Source organism: Melitaea cinxia, chromosome 13, assembly GCF_905220565.1.
Source record: "Melitaea cinxia chromosome 13, ilMelCinx1.1, whole genome shotgun sequence".
Taxonomy (NCBI): domain Eukaryota; kingdom Metazoa; phylum Arthropoda; class Insecta; order Lepidoptera; family Nymphalidae; genus Melitaea; species Melitaea cinxia.
The window spans coordinates 1,450,553-1,473,026 of NC_059406.1; the positions used below are offsets into that span (position 1 = coordinate 1,450,553).

General features: G+C 33.8%; 1 long non-coding RNA gene across 1 annotated transcript; it reads left to right on the forward strand.

Moving 5' to 3' along the window:
- The first annotated feature begins 4,294 nt into the window (after positions 1-4,294).
- LOC123659188 lies at positions 4,295-15,443 on the forward strand. The gene is made up of 3 exons (XR_006743995.1): positions 4,295-4,308; positions 7,062-7,067; positions 15,334-15,443. It is a non-coding gene; the product is annotated as an uncharacterized LOC123659188 (long non-coding RNA).
- Positions 15,444-22,474: the final 7,031 nt, after the last annotated feature.

The following is a 22,474-nucleotide window of genomic DNA, read 5'->3' on the forward strand; positions in this document are numbered from 1 at the left end:
GCTAGTTTTGTGGGCTTTGTCTTTTCGCGGATAATCTCATTTGTAATCTTATACTTGAGAGAGACCCCTAGATTCTTTTTAACATTTTCTTATTTTGTAAATGTAATATTTTTTAATCACAATCACTCAACAATTGTACCGTAATAATTATTAATATAGAATAATAGTCATATCTCGACGCGAGTGTAACCTCGAGAAACATTAGAGTGACCATAAAAAAATGTGTTTGATACAGTTACATAATTATATAGTGTATTATATTAATATGTGTAATTATATAGTGTAGCTATTACTCTACCACTTTACACTTAACCTTCTATAATATATACACTTTAGAACAAGCAACAAATGTATTTATATTATTAGTTCGAAGATTATGCAAATAGCTGTAAATGTTTTCATAACATTGAAATTAGTTCAATGACTTTGAACAGAATGTTAAATATATTAATATTAAGTAAATACATTCACACGTTGACAACATTTTCTATAAAACAATTTTTCTTAAACGGTTAAAAAAGGGTAAATTAGAAATTTTGAAATCATCACCTTCCCCTTATTCTATTCTATTATTATTATTGTTTGATTTCATGTTCCAGTATTCCAATTTCCACTTACACGTTACACGTAGATATTAAAGCGAAAAAAATGTTGGGCTTACAAATTAAATCGGTCCGTATTTTGGACGTAAAAAAATGTGTTACTTTGAAAACAACATGAATAAACAGAAAAATCATTTCGTTTCTTTAGAGACTATTTTCGTAAAAAAACGTAAATCATTAAAAATAAAAAAACACATTTTAGTCAAAATATAAGAAATGTTTAAATCGTTTTTATTATTATTACAAAATCTGGACTCAAAATGTCATATTATAATAGAAAATTTATACCTAAATAAGAAATTGGTCAAGCGTGAGAAAATATTTAGAACAACAATTTTTTTAGGTCAAAAAAACGAGGTCTTATTAGTGCATATTTTTCAGCAAAAGCAAGTATTGGAATCAAGGTTGGGGCTATCATAAGTTCGACGATAAAGTCCCAAATATAGTGATTGTGGAAAATGTAACGAATACATGTTAACTTTGGTTCACGAAGAGAATAGCAAAAAGTAACTCATACAAATCTGCTGACCATGGCTGAACCAACGCACAAGATTATTATCAAATAGCCATTTACTTTCCCCGTAGAATAACTACATAATGATAAATATTCTGTAAATAACTACTGACTGAGGTAGGGCACAGCAGGAATTTCCTGCTCAAAATATGGAGCAGCCCGAATGGGGTAGTACCTCGACCTTGCAGAAGAACACAGCAACAGTTTTCAAGCAGTATTGTGTTCCTGTTGGTGAGTAAGGTGACCAGAGCTCCTGGGGGGATTGGAGATTGGGTCGGCAACGCGCTTGCGATGCTTCTGGTGTTGCAGGTGTCTATAAGCTACGGTAATCGCTTACCATCATGTGAACCGTACACTTGTTTGCCGACTTAGTGACATAAAAAAAAATATTCTGTAAATATTGATGACGCGTTGGCGTAGCGGTCATAGAACTGGCTGTTGGGCTGACTGGCTGGCTGTCACGACAGATATTTGTATCAGCCATATAGATGTTTGTCGTGGTCTGGGCGTTGTACTTCTGTATTGTGTGTTTCCGGACCCCCAACACAGGAGAAAATCCTACTGGGGGCCGTTGAGTGTGAATAAATATAGTTCTATTCTATCCGAATAATTTTTAAAAATTGAGTCCTGTGGCAGACAAAGTTACGTTACAAGGTACCGTAACAATAATTTTTTCATTCTTTTATCACGGAACCCTATAAAGTGATTAACGTTTCTAATTCATACCAAAGGGAAACTATATCGCTTGCTAGTTCTATTTAAGAAAATAATATATCATGCCCACGACACAATAAATTGTACATTGTGACCGACCTTAAAGATTTATAGAAAAAAATAACATAAATTATTTTTAACACAGTTGTTTAAAAGCACTTAACGGTTTGATAATATTTGAGTTACGGATCATTTTAATGGGAGAAATTATTAGGCGGTAAGATTAACTACTCACTCTACACAGTTTGGCTCGTTTTTGTTCATTTTAATTACTATAAACTGAGGTAGAGCACAGCAGGGAATTCGCTTCAGCCTGTAATATCCCACTACTGGGCATAGGCCTCTTTCCATGTAGGAGAAGGATCAGAGCTTAATCCACCACGCTGCTCCAATGCGGGTTGGCGAATAAACACCGCACACACCTGTACGGCCAATACAAATGTTTGTCATGTGCGGGGATCGAACCCGCAACCGCCAATGCAACAGGTACAATCCTTGGCTGTAACCGTTGCGCCAACTCGGTGTCAGCAGGGAATATCCTGCCCAAAATCGGGAGCAATCAGACTGGGGAAGTACCTTTATCTTACATCACAGCTAAATAATACTGTATAAGAAGTAATGCTCCTATGGTGAGTAAGGTGATCAGAGTTTCTGGTGGGATTAGGGGTAGGGTCGTCAACGCGTTTGCAATGTTTCTGGTATTGCTGGTGTGTATAAGCCACGGTAATCACCTACCATTCTGTAATCAGTACGCTTGTTTGTTAGTTAGTGTGTTATTTAACCGAATATCTCTTCGCTGCACGATCTGCAAATGTTAAATATCTAATAAAAAGAAGAGCGTACCATAAATCAATTATAGTGCTTTTTATTTACAATACAACCTACTTAATTTTGTCAGGCTAATAAATGGTTTGTACTATTTAGAATTGAAACTACTAACATTGAAAATTGATGCTCCATGCTGTCTTCTTTTGCGTCAGAATTCTATGTAAATTTTTTATCTTTGCATAATTTTCGTCTTAAAACTTATAATGATTAACAGTTAATATTATTATTATTAAATATATCACGATCACCAATCCGCTTGCCCATCGTGGTGACTATGGGCAAAACACATGAGTTCACGTTATTTTTGGCGTAAACTTGTGTAGGCCTATATCCCAACGATTGACAAAATGATTTATGTTTCTCTCTGACTGTTTCTCTAGAAATAATGTAACACACATTGTACAAATGTTTTATTTTATTTTATTTTCAACAGTTATCGAATTTCAAAAATTCTGACATGACGGCTTAAGAATAACTTTATATTTTTAAATCGTTCGCAAGCCCTGCAACAACCAGTGTAAGAATCGTCGATACAGAAATAAGTACAAAAACATATGCATTCCTGTAAACGTTTTAATAACATTTCCTTTGTTTGTATTTTCAAGCGATGAACTTGGCAACTACTGACAACAATTGAGGAAACTAAACGTAAAACTTAATTTAAACTTAAATAACATTTTAAAACAATTTAATATTCTAGATTTATATACCGTAACTAGAAGGAGTTACATATTAATGTTGATTTCAATTCCAATTACTAATTGCTTTCCTATTGCTTATTTTATTTACGCTTGAATAAAAAATTATAATCAACAGCTATTTTCCAAACTTTTCTGTCAAAATATGCAGGATTTTTCTACTAAACCAAATGATATCAGACGTTTATACCTGTAATGTCCCACTGCTGGGCATAGGCTTCTTTCTTCGTATAGAAAAAGGATCGGAGCTTAGTCTACCACGCTGCTCCACATTAGGTTAGCGGATATATTCCCTACTATCAGTAACGATCGCTATCAGGTGTTTATGATATCAACAGGGACCGACTGTTTAACGTGCTCTTCGAACCATGGTGAAAAAATATTTGTATAAATACAATAAAACGCCGAGCGAGAATCGAACCCGCAATCGCCGGTGTGTGGACACTTACACCATCATTACACCATTACACCATCGATATGGTAGCATACAATGACTAAATGAATGAATAAAATATTTTTTTTTAATAAGTGTATGATAGCTTTTATTATACCCAACAATTGTCTTTATACGTTACTCTAAGTAGCAGTTCAGGTGATAAAGCGAACGTATTAAGTGCGGTGTTTAAGGTGCTAGTAATTAAGTAATAACTTATCAGACATAGGTACTCAAGCTCTAATGAGTTCAGACCTTTAACGTCTTAGGCCTATAATTTCTTATAACGACTGCTTTATATTATCTACTATATGAAACTGGCGGTTTTACGTGGTGTTTTGATATTTTGCATACAGTTTGACGTTTTATTTTTATGCAACTAAGTCGGTAAACAAGCGTACGACTCATCTGATGGTAAGCGATCACCGTAGCCTGCAACTCCAGAACCATTGCAAGCGCGTTTACCCGACGCGCGTTTAAGCGACCCTACCCCCAACACTCCGATCCCAAGAAGCTCTGGTCACCTTACTTACCTCAGGAACACAACACTGCTTGAAAGCAGTAGCAGCTTTGTTGGTCACTATATTATTTAGCTGTGATCTTCTGTGAGGTCAAGGTACTTTTCCAGCTGGGATTCTCGAAATTTTGAGCAGGACATTTATACATATTTACAATCCACAACTTAAGAACTAATCACATACACGTACAATGTGCATATAAAGAAGAAGTGATGTAAAGAAGTTAGCAACGTGAAGTTAGATAGCCAATAAAGTATAACTTCTTACGTGCGTACACACACACACACACACACTTTTTATTTTTATTTAGGAAACTATCACTATTAGATTATTATTATTACTATAGATTTATTACTATTAGATAATAACAAAAATGTTAGACCATAAACAACGAAACCATGAACACATATTGAGTTGGACAGCAGACGTGAACATCGTATTCTCTGACAGCACAATATGAAGTAAACATGTTGGCTTACTTAATACTAAATATTTATTGACAGGGAAATTGTTTGATGAGAAACATTGGCAAGCGAAGATATTCCTTTATTAAGTCACATTGGTATTTCTTTGTATTTTATTTTGTGATCGAGTACTTATTGTTAAAGGTAATAAATATTGTTAACGGTACATTTTCAACGGTAATCAATTCGTTTGTTAAGTTCAAACGTAGTAAGGAAAAATCCAACCTACTAAGAATTAGAACGGTGACGCATTTTGCAATGACCGTGCTTTCTGTTTCAGGGCTTTTGGATCCGATTTCGACACTATCTGGGTTTAGTATGTCGCTACTTATATATATATATATATATATATATATATATATATATATATATATATATATGTACTACGCATACGTTCATTTCATCACTTCAGCCTATCGCAGTCCACTGCTGGACATAGGCCTCCACAAATTCGCACCAAAAATGGCGTGAACACATGTGTTTTGCCCATAGTCACCACGCTGGGCAGGCGGGTAAGTAACAGCAGGGCCGGCTTTGCCGCACCGAAGACGCTTCTGCCCGTCCCCTGTCATCCCGTCACTGTTCATTTATTGTGAAAAAATATCTATATCAGATTACTATTTGTCAAGACACAAGTATTATGTTTAGAAACAGACTACCGTGTATGAATTTTAAACGTAAGAATAAGCAGTTCTTTACACCTATTCTTCAAAATTATTTATTCTATATAATTAAATAATATAACTTTATAATTTTCGAACATTTTAATAAAACTAGTACAACCTTAAATATAAGTTACAAAAGAACATGCATTGTCGAGATCCTGTTGATACATTACTCCTCGGCTCATTAGTTTCGAATGCAGCATATAAATACCGCTTGAGTATAACAAATCTCGTGATAGCATCAGACAATTTCATACATTAGCCATTTGACGTCGAAACTTCATACTTTAATGAATAATTCATTCCACGACGAATCCGCTGAGACGAACGATTGTGACAAATTCAACAAGTAGGTATCAATGTATTCGAAATTGTCAAATAGTTATTAATTTACGATCGAAAAGCGTTTTTTATTATTACGTAAAAAGTAATTTATTTTAATTTATTTATTATCTATAGCCTTTTTTTTTTAAATGTTATTAAGGGAAAGAATATGAACTGAAGTTAAAGTAATTTGCAATCATCGTTCTGTTTTCGCATGACCATTAGCTTATTGTCAAAATTACTTTTGAAGTTATTTAAATAATAAGGAATAAAACTATATAGGGTATTTCAACTAAAAGAGATTCTTTAATATTATCGATTATTTAAAATGTTTGTTAGAATGTAATGCAGAATTTTTGGTCATACTCAGCTATCGCGTGGCCTATTGGTTTACAGTTGGTTTTAACTATGTGAGAATGGTAGAATTATGAATAATAATCTCAAACGAAGTAGTTCATATCCTGTGAAGATCTCTCAATTTCTTATTTTATGAACCATTGAAATCTAACGTGGTCGGTACATTGTCTTGAATTATCTATGAATACAGACGCCCTTATAAACATATATAACATACTAGCTGACCCCGCAAACGTTTCTTTGCCATATATGTTACTAACCCGCTTAATCCCCCCCCCCCCCTTTTAACTTAGGAGTATGAAAAATAGATGTTGGCCGATTCTCAGACCTACCCGATATGCCCACAAAATTTCATCAAAATCGGTCAAGCCGTTTCGGAGGAGTATGGCAACGAAAACTGTGACACGAGGATTTTATATATTAGATATACTGTAGACAGACAGATTTCGGTTAGATAATTTTATATTAGAATACTTGCTTACAGCCTATGAAATGATAATTTATCTAGCAGATAAAGCAGTGACTAAGTATACAATGTCAAATTATTATTAGGATAAAAGTTTAACCCCAAATAGCACATCTAATACCTCTAACATTGAATCAAAAATTGTACCACACCCCACAGTCGTTATTACAACACAAACGAAACTGGGTCCTTTTGCTAACTATCTAATATCTAATGATTTCGCGGGGGAAATCTGTCCATATGTAAACATGTTACATGACAGACTAAATTAGTAAACTACACATTTAAAATGGATTTTCGTAATACTGTGTAATACTAAGTGTACAAGTGCTTCAGACTTTAAATAAATTATAATCGACGAACAATTTTAGCGTAACGAGATTAGTTATATAATTTAAAATTCTCGGCAATTAACCAGATATCAATAGTAAATTTAATTTTAGAAATATTCAGATATATTTGAAGCAGAAATCTAAAGTTACTAGTGATAAACGTAAATTCAAAGAAGAAGTTACAGAAAGCATCACTATACATGATCATAGCAAAAAGACGAAATTAAGTATTACCTATTGGCTGTGCGTATGATAGTAGTTACCAGGAATACACAGAGATGACACCAATGCTTCATCTTTGTGATAAGCGATCGTAAGCCTGATACAAACAGGCGCTATTTAGATGTGACGTAACGGCTTACTCTCTTCAATGCCTGAGTTTTGGCAGTTAGATTTTCTTTAGACTAGGTACACAACGATACACGCACGAGGTCGGTGTGATAGCTAATCAGAATCTACTTTGCAACGTGCAATTAGAAATGAAAGTGTACTTTTTAGAAGTAAACAATCATGGTTGTATTTTAATAGATTAAAATCTAGTTAGTAATTCAATTATATAGGTAGTTACAAAATTTTTTTAGCCAACTTCCGAAAAATTGTGTGTACTTTTTTTTGTGTATGTCACTTCAGAACTTATTACTGGGTAAACCGATTTCGATAATACTTTCAGTAATATTTGATAACGTAACGGATTTCCTTGACTAATTTTCGTCTATTTACGTTAAATTACTTCTTGATGTAATGGAAGTCGGTCTTTTTTCGTTTGCAAGCAAACACAATTATTATTCTTATAAGTATAATGTGGTGTTAAATAAGACAAGTTGTGTAGATTTTTTTATTATTAAAGCATGTGTAGTTAATAAGCATGCTAAGCAATCTAATAATTAATTTCGATTTTGTTTTGTCGTAACATTAAATACAAGATTGCGACAGCGCCAAAACTAAAAATCACCTTCTTTTTTTAAAATAATTTTATCTTCAACTTGATGCACGCAGCTAACACATCTATTTGTTTAAAATTTACACATTCAATTTGTAAAATCGGTGGCTCGAAGCAATTATAAGGCTTACAAGTCAAGTGCAAATATTCAAAGCAAACTACCTGACAGATTTTAAAAAAAGCACCTTAATATAAAGCAATAGAAATCAAAGTTACAAGACTTCAAATAATAAGCAGTTGGACAATACGATCAAGTATAATAACCCTCGGACTTGCTCTGGACCGTATTTAAACAATGGACGCTTAAAAGGGGTACAATTTGTGCTTTTACTTGCAAATCCATCTTAGAACATACCTGCGAGTGATTGTTACGAGATGTGAAGTAAGATCACGAAAGTCATTAACTATTGATTGCGAAGCGGTACCTTGACTGTCTTTGACTGCAAAGGTAACTAGAATATCTGTCAATTTGCCCTAAAAGCAATATGTTCTCTGTTTCAAGAAACTTTAGGAACGCGTGTGTTTCTCATTGAAGCGATGGTAAGTACATACCGGAGGACGTAGGACTAGTGTACCACGTGTTAATATTAGGTTATATCACGCGGGCTTTGAAAAATATGTCGTTTTTGTTCATAATGGTTTTACAAAGATTTACGGCTACAGAATCTTGACGCCTTATCGGTACAAAGTGTTTGTTATGGTGTGTCGAATTATCTGAATGAAGCAATGGGGTTCTTGGCTATTTGTCCTTTATTAAAAGTCTCTATTCTATTGTTGTCTTTTTTGTATATATTTTTTTTAATTTTCTCAAGTGGTTCGATTCAAATGAGTCATATAACAACGGTTTCAACAACCACGTAGGTAGAAAGAACAATGAAACATCTCAAAACGACTAAAAATTCCTTCTTTTTGTTAAGTAAGCAAATTAATATAATTATTAATCGTGTAATATTTTCTTAGGTTATAAATATTTAAAAAATATTAACTATTTACATAATTAAATTCAAATGACGTGCTAGTAAGTACCGTTATAATCAGCGTTACGTCTTAATATTATTGAAAATTATATAATTTTCAATAATATTAAGACGTAATTATTACATATCGAACAATATTAACATCCGTAACGGTACCAATATTAGCATTTTATCGGTGCAGTCGTAAATCGTGAAACAATTGCGAAAGCTCTTCAGCTAAGTTCAATAGCAGTGTATGCGCAAACCGTGCAGCCCGGACGCAGTGCCCGACGCACGCGCAGACAGCCAGCACGCGCGACTGACAGCGATTTGAAAATTAAACGCGCATTTTGACATTTCCGATATTTTTTTTTTTATTTAACATAAAGAAATATACCAGTATCTTTAAATTATATAGGATCGATTGAATAGGACTTTTTTGGTGAAATCTTTCTGTGATGAAAATTGATTTTCGTATGTGCTGTGTTGTGAATGTGTTGGGTGATTTTTCAGCATGCTGCTTCGTTTGATGTTGTTACAGGTAATGTGGATAATTTAATAATATAATTTATTTATTTTTTCTAACAATAAATACAATTAGTAAATATATTATTTAAAAGTTTATCTAATATTAATATACTAAGTAAGTATCTTTATATTCATAAACTACGCTTCACGTGGTTTTTCTGTGATGGACTCCTAACCTATTTAACCAATTTCAATCAAATTTGCACACTGTGTACAGTTTGATCCAATTTGATAGATAGGCTATATATTATTTCGATATATATAATTATTATATTCAAATAAGGCGGTACGAAGTTCGCCAGGTCAGTTAGTAGTTTATAGTTTAACAAACTTATAAGCATTTTCTGACTAACTGTATAATTGTCGATCGAAGTTGTACCATTACTTATTTAAATATTTACTTAATCTAGTAAACTTTTTGTATATTTAACCGGTCAAGATGAATCGCTTTATTATTGGTTATAAATAAAACTCATCAAATTAATCAATAGACAATATATTTACCGAAACCGAATTAATTATGGAAATTTATTGTTTTATTGATAATTAATTAGTTTTAATACTCTAAATTAAGTTTAATTAAAATACGGTCATAAATTTATTTTGTAAATAAATAAAACCAGGTGCGTCGTAGTTTTTCGTGTAAAAACTATAAATATTTAACGTAAAACTACGGAAATATCTATATAGGTATATAATATGTGAAGATAAAAGTTTGAACCCATTTTTACGAAAATTGCTCGGACGGAGGAGTATGAACTTTCGCACACTTATAGTTTATACTGAGAAGGAATGCAGAATGCTGATATATTTTTTAATTATGCATAAAAATACATTAACTCAATAAAAAAAACATTACACACACTACCATGTATTTTATACAAACATGAATATTTTGTTTAATGTTCAAACTTATATTTTAAATTAATTATATTCGTCTAGTTTACATGGGTACTATATTTTTAATAACAATCGTATTTAAACCATATGTCTATGTTTTCTTTTACATAAAAAAAATATTTATTTGTATATTCTTAGAAACTGAAATAACGACGATATTTTGTGTAGTACGTATGTGTGTGTGATATTTATGTAGTGAATAAAATAAATAATAACTTAATAATTTACCCTGAAATTTTTAAATAAATGTAGCGATTTTTTGCTATCATTTTTTTTTGTTTCGTATACATACCTATATGAAACATTCATTTAGTTTTAAGAATTTTATTTGTAACAGAATAGATATTTTCAAGGAATGAATAGAATGTGTTATATTTTTTCATATTCACACCTTCCACGGATTCGATTGTCTACTTGATTGGCTACTTGATTTACCTATATTACATGCATTAAATTTCGTAGGTTACAAACGTACACAGTCCTTCTCTTACGTAGTATCTACGTAGGTCCTCTCTTGGTATTAACCTAACACTGACTATTAAATTCAGAAGCGACCATAACAAATAAAAATCTTAGGGTGCAAGGATACGAATGCATTAACACTTCCTGATCAAACTCTCTCGGCTTTGATTTGTGGCCAAATATGTGCAGTCTGGCGTCATTACGATGAAAGACTATTCCAATTCTAATAATCAATTCCAGAAGTTTAATCTCAATTTCTTCCTGAAGCTTCATTAGTTATTGCTAGTAGAGATCCAAATCGATGGCTATCCCAAAATAATGAAATGATGACCAATAAACGCTTCACAATTAACGGTCCCTATTAGAAATATTTCCTGTGTCGGCGTTCCGGAAACCTCGATAAATATCTATATGGCCAATACAAATGTTTGTCATGAGCGGGGATCGAAAGCGCGAACGCCAGCGCAACAGCCAGTGCTGTGACCGCTGCGCTAACGCGTCGTTGAAATTAGTTCAGTTTCATTGCTTTTTAATAGAGGATAGCAAATTACTACGCGATTCATTCAGAGTATCGAGGGTCGAGGGTAGGGGTCGATAATGTACCGGTGAAGCTTCCGGCGTTGCAGACACTTACAATCTGATAGGTTGTACGCTAGACTCTCCGTCAAACATATTTATTTATATTATTTGAAGTCATTTGACTTCAGCGACGAACAATTTTACGGATACATAACGTCCCTCGCGATTTCGCTTTAGAGTTGTGATTCTAGAAGCCTTCATCAAAGTCTATTGTAGGTGATTTTCAACTCGATAAATCATCTAAAAGCAGAGTGTTACTCCATAAACAATTGCACTGAAGTCGTAACGAATTACAAACACGGAGAAAGCAGCGAAACGAAGTCATAAATTTCAGCTGGTTGATAATAATATAAAAAAATATTCATCTGTAACATCTTAAAAACCATGTACATTTCCAATTTAATCTTCTAAACAAAAAAATCACTTCATTTTTACCACCAATTCATAAAATAAAAACTTTATAAATAACATGAAAACAAAACGTTAAAAATTGTTTAGAAAAACTATTGTAAACACGTGAATTATTGAATGAAATAAAACCTCGAAAATAACAAAATTTGTAGTACCACAGATAAATAATAATCGTTTCGTATCGTTTACAATAAATCAATGCTTGTCGTCTCTACCGCTACTTACAAACGTAAATATATATTGATGAGTAAAGAATTACCTCAAATAAATCTCGGAACTAGGGAAATACATCGATCAGTGTTTACATTTTAAATAAGCAACGACTAGACAATTTCAAGATCAAAATACTTATAAATCAACCGGAGTCGACTCCCAGCAGGCGCCCGCTGAAATGTTGATGACTCGCCCTCGGAACGCGACACAAGTTATAAACTTCCGCGGGATTATATTTTTATGTTCCAAAAATACATAAAGGTACGCTCGAGCGACCGTGCTTTGTGTTTGATAAAAGGATGTGTTACCATGAGATGCCATGAAATACCATGAAAACTTACTCATATTTTAACTATGTTTGATGTTAAAAATTGTATGACAGTTAGACGTATATACCTATAAGTTTATGGTTTTTAAATAAAACTAAGTGTATGATCGATGCAGTCGAACTTCAGACTCATCACTCAAAATCATTTCAGCCTATCGCAGTCCACTACTGGATATAGGCCTCCACAAGTTCGCGCCAAAAATAGCGTGAACTCATGTGTGCTACCCGTTGTCACCACGCTGTGCAAGCGGGTTGGTCATCGCAGGGGTGGCTTTGTCGCACCAAAGACGCTGCTGCCCGTTTTCGGCCTGTGTATTTCAAAGCCAGCAGTTGGATGGTTACCCCGCCATCGGTCGGCTTTTTAAGTTCCAAGATAGTAGTGGAACTGTGTTATCCCTTAGCCGCATCTTACGACACCCATGGGAAGAGAGGGGGTGGCTGTATTCTTTACTGCGTAACCACACAGCAGTTACAGATTCAGTTCTAATAAAACTAAATATCTTTGCTATTGCTCCTGTAATATGTCCTGTAATATGTAGCTGTATGGAGTTGATGTTGACCCCGCTGTCAACACTCCATATTCACCACAGGAACGCAATACTCCAAGCAGTCCCAGCAATGGTTATTATATTAATATAGCTATGATCTCCTATCTGTACTTGGATATAATCTGAAATTATTAGTGACCTGTACGAATGACAATATGTTAAAACACGAACCTTTATAAAAAACGAAATTAACAAAACGCTTATGATTGAAACGAGAAATTATTCATTTTGATTTTTGAATTTAAGTCTAATTATATAACTTCAATTCGTGAGCATTTAGTAATAATCAATAAAAAATAATCTAAGCATCTCATTTACGATTTTCTAAAGTTTTAAAGAAAGCAATTTCGAATGAATCGAGTGTCGGATTTAAACACCTACGTTCATTTTTATGAAGACATAACATTTTCTTAAGTTACGATTATCGGTGATAAATATACATTGAGTAGTCTCACATTATAGATACCAAAAGTTTTTACGATCTAAATTTTATATGACTTTTTTATATATCGCGGTAGTGAGTTTCTTTTGTGTTGAAATAATTAATTTATGAAAATGTGAAGATCAATTTTAAGTAAAACATCTTGAAACACGCTTGACTTGAATCGTAAGCTTGTGAATGTATGACGAGAGCGCTATGAAAAGTGTGATCTGGCGAGGCGAACGCACATTCGTTTTTTTAGGTTAAGCTTTTCTTAAGAACCTATCTTATACAGCTTTTTATTCTTATGTTTTAAATTTAACAAAGAGATCCATAAAACAAATACATCTCGCATTTATCAAACATATCAATCGATATTTTAAAATATACGACATTAAATGTACTATAGAAAATAATTTTATTTGCTCGTAAACGAAAAAAAACCGACTTCAATTACATTGAAATTAAGACAAAAAATACGCGTTTACTTGAGTATATTTTCGTATAACTACGTTGTTTGTTACGGAGTTTCTTGCCGATTATTCTCTGCAGAATCTACATTCCGAATCGGTGGTAGCTTTACTTCTACAAATATAATAATTTATTTTTAAAGTTCCAATTTGTAAAATGACGATTCGAAAGTGCTCTTGGAGCCTATTTGAATAAAGCTGTTTTTGATTTGATTTAGTTATCAAACATTACTTCCGGACCCCAGACACAGGAGAAAATCCTACTGGGACCGTCGAGTGTGAAGCATTTATTTATTTATTTATTCAAAAAGTAATCATCAGATCTCGATCAAATTTAAAAGGGACCAGATGGTAAGCATCAGTTTTTGACTAAAATACGCTACGCTACACTTCAGCCGGTAATATTTATTTTAGCATAGCCCAACAGTGGGCATAGACCTCTTTCCTCAAGTAGAAGAAGGATTAGAGCTTAATCCACCACGCTGTTCCAATGTGGGTTGATTAAGATAAGAATCATCAAAATTGGTACACACAGTGAAAAGTTGTGTGTTATAAGACAACTTAGTTCGACGAAAAATAATCAAGTAAATACGCATTATTAGATATAACTCGAAAAGTACTTGTCAGATCTCAATCAAATTTAGATGGGACTACATGACACGTCCTCTCGATTAAAAAATTAAAACATTTAATCGATTACGTCCTCCTTTTTTGTAAGAGGGTTAAAAATATACGATATACACCCTCAAACACCCTATCATTTACATACTTAGCTTGGTTTCTAGTGAATCCAACTTAAGTAGATTTAAGCCCTTTTGTGCAGTGTTATTTTTAAATTAAGAATTAAAATAAATCTACGTACACAAAATATATGTGTTGACGGACCGTTAACAAAGGTTTAACTTAACGTACTTTTGTACTTGATAACGAAAACTAATGCCAAACCAAACATCTAATACTATATTAGCATTTATCAAGAACTTTAAATTTGAATGGGACATGAAATCAGTATCTTAGTCATTCTTTTGATATTTGACAAGCTACTCTACAAATTAACTCTGAGCAAATCGATAATTGCTATCAGAAAATCACATATTTACAATAATATTACTCAATCATTATAAACAATACATTTTTAGTAAAAAATAAATCATTTTTATACACCGATAAAAATTTCCCTGCAAATAAAAAAAAGAATTTCTAAAATCCATACAAACATCACGTCATAGTAACTCAATAACAGGAATAGCCAGCAACCTGTGCGCGGAACAATAAATAACTTCTTTTTGTGCATTGTTTACTTAGTAACAGCCCGTGGGGTCCGTATTTGCATGGATTTAGACGTATCCATATCAGCAACTAAACTAAATCACGCAAGAAAAGATCTTATTACATAGTGCAAAAGAATGAGAACCGTCCGAAATATTTGGCAGGAAAAGTGCCACGATTGTAGCTGCTTAACAAGTATGTTTAATACATGTAACTTAATCGTAAAAAGAAAACTGCGTATTTGAAAAACCCTTAGCTTTTTTTATGTAACTAGATCGGAAAGCAAGCGTGCAGCTCACCTGATGGTAAGCGCTTGCCGTAGCTTACAGACGCCTGCAATACCAGAAGCATTGCAAGCGCGTTCCCGACCCTACCACCAATTCCGCCAAAAAGCTCTGGTCAGTACTCACTTTGGTTACCCACTTTGGTGGTTAGCTGTGTGGCTATGGCATTAAAGAATATAGCCACCCCACAGGCCGAAGACGGGCAGCAGCATCTTCAGTGCGACAAAGCCAGCCCTGCGGTCACCGACCCGCCTGCCCAGCGTGATGACTATGGGCAACACACACAAGCTCACGCCATTTTTGGCGCGAACTTGTGGAGGCCTATGTCCGGTAGTGGACTGCAATCGGCTGAAGTGTTGATGATGATGATGATGATTAACTTTTTGAAAATAAAATCATTTTCATCTGCTAACATTAATAATAGCTAATTTTCATGAACGTCGAAACAAAATAGTTTCATTATTAATAATAAGTAATTACGACATTTTGTATAATCTTCTTCTTTATATATAAAAAGACAAGTCCTGACACACTCATCAACGCCCAGCCCAAGCCCTAGGACCTAAAATACTGAAATTTTGCACAGTTTCCCCTTATGATATAAGGAATTAGGAATGATATTCCAAAATTCAACGCCTAAAGGGGTAAAATGGCGGTTCATAATTTGTATGGCGAAACAATATTAAACAGACATTTCGATTCTAAACTTCAAAAAAATCAACCCTTTAGGTGGTGAAATGGGGTATATAAACCTAATAATCGACATCAGTGTCGTTATTTATATTTTTGGGACGTTGATTGCGAAAATGGCAGTTATTTCGAAGTCTAAAATGGCGGACATGACATAAAATTAATTAAATTGTTTCCTAATACAAACTCTGAACTCCCGTTCAACCACTATGCGGTGACTATTTCAATTCAAACCTTCGTAGGTGTACTCCAATAAAAAAATAAGTAATTATAAGTTTTCAAACTTCAAATACATCATTATAACATTAATTTGAATTAGTGTTTTACAATAGTATATAATACAAATATATATAACTAGCTGTGCCCGCGGCTTCGCCCGCGTTGAAATCAGTGTGACACAAAGTTCTCCCTGCAAACTTCCAGTGAAACTCTCATCATAATCGGCTTAGCCGTTCCGTAAGCCTTCCTCTTGAAGCCCTCTCTCCATTGGTGAAACCGCATGAAAATCTATTCCATAGATTTTGAGGGAATCGATCACATTCACTTTTGGGGACTTTGTTTTATAATACACTAACTGTTGCCCGCGACTACGTCCGCGTGAAGCGCGCATCGCGTTTAACAAAATAGTTCGTTGAATTTGTCAGAATTGTGGTATGAAATAATGTAGTAATAATATAGTATTGTTGTGCGAATATGTTTAAAATATACTGCATGCCATTTAATTTTTAATATGGTTCTACGTGTCTATATACCACGGAATAGCGTAACGCGCGCTCCTCCGTGACTCCATGACGACAGGGGTAAATAAAAAGTATTCTAGTAACGTAAAGGTTAGATATTGTAAAAAATATATTTTAACCGACTTCCAAAAAAGGAGGAGGTTCTCAATTCGACTGTATTTTTTTTTATGTATGTTACATCAGAACTTTTGACCGGGTAGACCGATTTCGACAAATTTTGTTTTAATTGAAAGGTGGTGTGTGCCAATTGGTCCCATTTAAATTTATTTGAGATCTAACAACTACTTTTCGAGTTATATCTAATAATGCGTTTTTACTTGACGCTTTTTTCGTCGCCCTACGTTGTATTATACCGCATAACTTTCTACTGGATGTACCGATTTTGATAATTCTTTTTTTGTTGGAAAGCGGATATCCCTAGTTTGCTACCGTGATAAGGAAACCAGGATCTGATTATGGGATCCTAGAGAAATCGAGGGAAACTCTCAAAAATCCGTAATCACTTTTTACTGGGTGTACCGATTTTAATAATTTTTAATTTAATCGAAAGCTGATGTTTATCATGTGGTCACATATAAATTTTATCGAGATCTGATAATTGCTTTTTGAGTAATCTTTGATAACGCGTAGTTGCTTGACTATTTTTTCGTCGATCTACGTTGTATTACTTGTCGATGTAATTGAAGTCGGTTTTTTTTTTCATTTGCGAGCAAACACAATTATTTGTACTACTTATTAATATACTCAATATAAATGTTTCTTTAACACATAGGGTTGCAACGCGGTTATTTTGCTTTAAACCGGCCCTGCTGTATATGTTTCATACAAACTATCAACCCCAATTAAACCCCCTTAGCGGTGGAATATCGTAAAATCCGTTCTTAGCGGACGTCTACTAATTATAATCTACCTCCCTGCCAAATTTCATCTTTGTCCATCCTGGATGAATGGGACATCCAGCAGTTTTTGAGTTCTCGTGATGAGTGAGTCAGTGACCTTTCTCTTTTATATATATATAGATTACGATGCATTATTTGGACACCTCCTCACCATCTATAGAGCATACATTTTTAATTTCAAGTCTCTTACTTCAAAAACATAGGACTTTCATAGAAACCTCCAACCCCCGTTTCATCCCCTTAGGGGTCGAATTTCATAAAATTCGTTCTTAGCGGATGTCTACGCCCTATAAGGAACCTATTTGCCTAATTTTAAGTTTGTAATTGTTATAATTTCGGAGATTTCGAGGTGGGTAAGTCAACCTACCATCCCCCGTTTTAACCCCAAAGAGAAATGGATTTCTAAAGATACATTATTTGGACACCTTCTCATCATCTATAGAGCATACATTTTAAATTTCAAGCCTCTTACGTCAAAAACATAGGACTTTCATACAAACTTTCAACCCCCGTCTTACCCCCTTAGGGGTCGCATTTCGTAAAATCCTTTCTTAGCGGATGTTTACGCCCTTTAAGTAACCTACTTGCCAAATTTCAAGTTTATAAATGTTATAATTTCGGAGATTTCGTGATGAGTAAGTCAACCTACCATCCCCCGTTTTAACTCAAAAAGGGAGTTGATTTCTAAAGATACATTATTTGGACACCTTCTCACCATCTATAAAGCATACATTTTAAATTTCAAGTCTCTTACTTCAAAAATGTAGGACTTTCATACAAACTTGCAGCCCCCGTTTTACCCCCTTAGGGGTCGAGTTTCGTAAAATTCGTTCTTAGCGGATGTCTACGCCCTATAAGGAACCTATTTGCCTAATTTTAAGTTTGTAATTGTTTTAATTTCGGAGATTTCGAGGTGAGTAAGTCAACCTACCATCCCCCGTTTTAACCCCAAAGAGAAATGGATTTCTAAAGATACATTAATTGGACACCTTCTCATCATCTATAAAGCATACATTTTAAATTTCAAGTCTCTTACTTCAAAAACATAGGACTTTTATCCAAACTCCCAACCCCCGTTTTACCCCCTTAGGGGTCGAGTATCGTAAAATCCGTTCTTAGCGGATGTCTACACCCTATAAGAAATCTACCTGCCAAATTTTAAGTTTATAGCTTTTATAGTTTCGGAAATTTCGTGATGAGTGAGTCAACCTACCATCCCCCGTTTTAACTCCAAAAGGGAGTTGATTTCTAAAGATACATTATTTGGACACCTTCTCACTATCTATAAAGCATACATTTTAAATTTCAAGTCTCTTACTTCAAAAATATAGGACTTTCATACAAACTTCCAACCCCCGTTTTATTCTCTTAAGGGTCGAGTTTCATAAAATTCGTTCTCAGCGTATGTTTACACCCTATAAGGATTCCTTATTAAGGAACCTACTTACTATAAATTTCAAGTTTATAGGTGTTATAGTTTCGGAGATTTCGTGATCAGTGAGTTAACCTACGATCCCCCGTTTTAACCCCAAAAAGGGGTTGATTTCTAAAGAGACATTATTTGGACACAGTTTCATCATCTATAGAGCTTAAATTTTAAATTTTAAGTCTCTTACTTCAAAAATAATAGGACTTTCATACAAACTTCCAACCCCCGTTTTACCCCCTTAGAGGTCGAGTTTCGTAAAATCCGTTCTTAGCGGATGCCTACGTCTTATAAGGAGCCTACCTGCCAAATTTCAAGTTCGTAGGTGTTATAGTTTCGGAGATTTCGTGATGAGTGACCTTTCGCGTTTATATATATTATAGATTATAGATTAAATAAATAAAATTGGAGTGTCTATTTGTAATATTAAAATAACCGCTTTTTACTAAATTAATATGTATGTATACACGGTACATATGCCAAAATAATATTTTTTTTATACAATTTTTGTCTAGACGTCTGTTTGTTATGGCCAATCTCTGAAACGGCTGGATCGATTTTGACGGGGCTATAAGGCGTAACTAAGGCTAATTTTATTTACTTTTAATAAGCTTCGCAACTTCGCAAGTCGAAGTCGCGGACGCAGCTGGTATTTATATAAATAAAGGCTAAGTAACCTCATCTCATATGTTATGTATACGTTTTTGACTATATGCGAAATTATAAGAACATAATTATCCTAGTGTTTCGTATATTGTTTTCTAATGTTTACTAGATTTTCACTCATTATAGTGACAAAACGGGGGGACCTTCCGTGACCATTTGTTGCTGTAAAGTATCCGAAACGTCGGGCATTGATAAGCCGTAAAAAAATCCGTAAAAATTGTTTCATTATAATTAGTGAAATTCGCGTAAACATTAGAAAACATTATGTATCAGCATCTAGCTAAATTGGCCTTAAAACATATAATTGATAAATATGATACCAGAATTGAATCTGAATCAGTTTTCAAACGAAAGTCACAAACGACACAAGTAATTGTGTTGATTTTAATGTCAATGTAAAAAGACAGAGTAAGATTTATTTAACAGATTGACTTGAAGCAAAACTAATATAATATTCTGAAATTAAGTCTAGCGAAAAGCTACTAGGTACACGTCATTATTCTATTTTGAAATTGAGAGTATTTTAGAACTGCACTAACTTAAGGTTAGACTACGTATTTTCTTTTACAGACAGCGTTTTTATTTATGAAACTAAATTTGTACATTTCGATCAGATATCGTTTAAGAAAATACAACAATATTTATGGATGATGAAGTTTAAGGGACCATTGTTTTCTGCCAAAAAGGTACGATAGCTATCTCTTTTACAGGGAATGTCCAAATTTTATTGCGTGGCATGTACAATAAAGTTTTGGCCGTCTAACAATCGATAAGAGCAAAAATAATTTGGGAATGTTGCCAGGTGGATGAATTATCGTTTTAAATTTATCAATAGTGCATGTGCTCCTACAAAACGTTTGCAATTCATAATACGTGTTTATAATACTCATACGAATTACTTGGTGACGTGTATTTAACTGTTTCGGCCTTGATTGATGAAGATGGCGCGGAATAGTGGTGGAATAATCGAATATATAGTCATCGTCATCATCACTCATTATCATCATCACTTCAGCCTATCGCAGTCCACTGCTGGACATAGGACTCCACAATTTCGCGCCAAAAATGGCGTGAACTCATGTGTGTTGCCCATAGTCACCACGCTGGGCAGGCGGGTTTGTGACCGCAGTAATGGCTTTGTCGCACCGAAGACGCTGCTGTCCGTCTTCGGTCTGTTTATTTCAAAGCCAGCAGTTGTAAGGTTATCCTGCCATCGACCGGTCGGCTTTTTAAGTTTCAAGTTAGTAGTGGAACTATATTATCTCTTAGTCGCCTCTTACGACACCCACGGGAAGAGAGGGGGTAGCTATATTCTCTACTGCCGTAACCACACATTTGTAATATATAGCAAATGTTAATATTTAATTTACTGGGTATTAACAATATTTCCGAAATTAGTTCAATTAAATATTATATCAAACTAAACAGTCCATACCCTACACTGTCCTTACATAATTAGACCTTATCTATAACTACATGTTAATCTATCAAATATTTTAGAATGAGCATACCTAGAAAGTCATTCATCTGTACTGAATAACGAAGTTGTTTTAATACTTATTAGGAATATTAGGACATCTAAGTTTGATACTATTAACGATGAAGTGTTTCGTATCACGACTAAGCATTTTAGAATATTTATATACGTATCAAAAAGAAACACAAAAACATCCACGAAATTTAAAAGGGAAATGATAAGATATTTTTTTTTACCGTTACCTTAGTTATTTATATCATCACTAAAGTCTACAAGAATCGACTCTCAAACAACACATAATATAATATTCTTTGGTACCGTACGTCACAGATTGTTACAATTACTATCTCGATGAGTTTTTTCTCTAATGTTATGACTTACACATGTTACCGATCCAGTATCTCTACGAGTGTAACTCCATTTGTTCAAATGACTTTCAACATCATTAATGTTCACACTCTAAAATACTTTCAAAATACATTTACATTGTACACAACACGATGACTTTGCTAACAGATTCTAAGCCAGACCTAAACTAGATGTGATACAATTTTTGCACAAGTTCTTATATTGAGGGGTGAACGTTTTCACAATAAAAGCAATCATTTAAAACAAATCAAGCACATGAGATGGTGTATATGGATTTGAGAGTATATAAAATAAATAAAGAACAATAAGATCTTTCAGCTGTTGTCTCTTTTGCCCAAAATTAGCTTAATTACATATACGATGGGTTACTGTGGCACTGTAGTAAAAGAAATGATAATAAAAAAATTAATCGAGTACAAATGGTTAGAAAAATTGTTTTTGTTTCAATAATATCTTTGAACGATATTGTGGTATGTGATTTCAGATTTTCGAGAAAAATGAATTCGAGAAATCTGTTGCTTAAATCATTGCTAAAAATCAAATTAAATAAACTGAACTCAATGAACTTTCTCTATTCAGTTAGGCTTCCAAAACTAATAATACTTTAAAAGCATTTCTTCAAGTCGTCAAGTCTTTCACTTTAAGCATTGCTATAAATAAGTATTCCGTGTCGATATGCTTTGTTTTATCAATTATTTTGGGTCGCAAGTTCCAAGAAATAGGGGCAACAATAGGTTCTAACGAAAACAATAAACATCGGAATGGAAACCGCATCATAAAACGCATATTTCACCACTCATGAGATAAAATATTGTGCAACATTTTAAAACTAAAATTTCTGAATGGAAAGAAGAGGATCAATTTTTATTGACAGTATTTTCTTAAGATATTGAAAATGTTTTTAGTAACAGTACCATCTGTGTCACTTAATGTTAAGATATTTGATCATAGGCATTATCGAAAGAAACCTTTAATATAGCAAA